This window comes from Artibeus jamaicensis, unplaced genomic scaffold, assembly GCF_021234435.1.
Source record: "Artibeus jamaicensis isolate MK-2021 breed Jamaican fruit bat unplaced genomic scaffold, CSHL_Jam_final contig_61, whole genome shotgun sequence".
Taxonomy (NCBI): domain Eukaryota; kingdom Metazoa; phylum Chordata; class Mammalia; order Chiroptera; family Phyllostomidae; genus Artibeus; species Artibeus jamaicensis.
Genome location: NW_026521906.1, coordinates 3,163,431 through 3,165,009, shown reverse-complemented (window position 1 = coordinate 3,165,009; position 1,579 = coordinate 3,163,431). Strand labels below are relative to the sequence as shown.

Here is a 1,579-nt window from a genome sequence, read left to right as displayed (position 1 = left end):
TAAAAGTACGTTACAACAAATCTTTTTAGGTCACTTAAAGGTCAGTATTTTTAACTAGGATATTGAAAATAATTAATCTCACTAGCTAACACTCTAAAAGTAAATGCCAGTAAAACCAATCAACAGCAAGAAAAATAAATGTGCTAACAACCATACAACTCACTAGTGAAAAGCAGTTTAACTCAAATACTGAGACTGGTGTCCAACACTACCTACGCAAACCACCCCACATTCTCTTGCCACCAGAAAAGAAGCAAGAAACAAATGCTTAAAAAACTAATCTTAGTATTTCTTACAAGGATAACAAATGATCCAACTCCTAAAATAGTACATAGAAGGACCAAAGATGGAGCTGAAGGTAATGTCTAGTGGTTAGCATCCCACAAACTGCCTTAACAAATCCAAAGTACCACAAACACAGCAAACTTGTTTATGATTAGAGAACAAAATATTGCTACTGCTTCTTTTTGTATTTTGAAATATACAACAGTATGTAGGTTCTGCATTTCAGTGTGAAAGCAGAACATAAAAAAATCCAAAAATAAATTGAAATTGAAACCCAATTTTTTGGACCATGTATCTTAACCCTGAGACTCAACAGATCTATACCTTCTTCTTCCTAAAATCAATTCACCTCCCCAAAACAAGAGAACTAAAGCAATCCAAGCATGATTAATTTTGAAAGTCCTTTAAAATATTAAAACTTTTAGAAAAAGAGGAAGGGAATAAAAGGAGGAAAAACAAGAATAAAAAGTAGAAAATACTTTCAAAGAAAGGAGAAATTATGGTCCTTTCTTTTATTTGGTCACAAGCAAATGTGAGAAAATTCATTTGTAATTTGTTCAAGCTGTCTTCTACCCATCTACATTTGAGCCAGAAGGGATTTTAAGGGTTTTTATGCAGCGCAGGCAGTTCTGAGGTCTCTATTCTCTCATAGTAGTTCTTGTTGGTCTCAATAATTTCAAAGTCATACTTCCTGTAGCAGTCAATTGCCAACTTATTGCTGATCTGAACATACAGATAGATGTTGTCCAAAGTGTCATCCTTTCAAAGGTGTTTAAGTATGATTTAACATTGTAATTCCTATTTCTATTCCTAGCCTTTCATATGGTGCCAGACATCCTAGTGTCATGATATAAAGTCTCTTCTGATTCTATCAGTGATCTACCCATATTCACTGAAATATCACTGAAATAGGCAAGTTTTAGTAGCTCGCCAACCTCCAGCACATCCTTGTAGAACTTGTCATTGTAGCTGACTGGAAAATAACCTGGTTTAATCTTTTCATCTGTATAATATTGTGTGGTGCCACATCTCCCAGCTTGATCCAGCCTTTCATCTCCACTGTCAGCATGTTCAGACCCTTGTTACCACCACTATCAAGCCATTGGTTTCTTCAACCTGAATGCTCAATGCCCTAAACTCTGGCCACGCAATCCCACAAGTCCACCACCCCACCAAGACAGGGAGCTGAATTGGTAATGAGGGATGTGAGAATGAGACTAGGCCCTGAATCTTTGGAGGGTACAGGAGGGTCTGCTGTCATCTGACTGGTGCTGCTGCTCTCCAGATGTGCACA

General features: G+C 37.1%; 1 pseudogene; it reads right to left on the bottom strand.

Annotated features, from left to right (window-relative positions):
- Nucleotides 1-854: 854 nt before the first annotated feature.
- LOC119049926 (N-alpha-acetyltransferase 50-like) lies at nt 855-1,339 on the bottom strand (annotated as a pseudogene).
- Between the last annotated feature and the right edge of the window lie 240 nt (nt 1,340-1,579).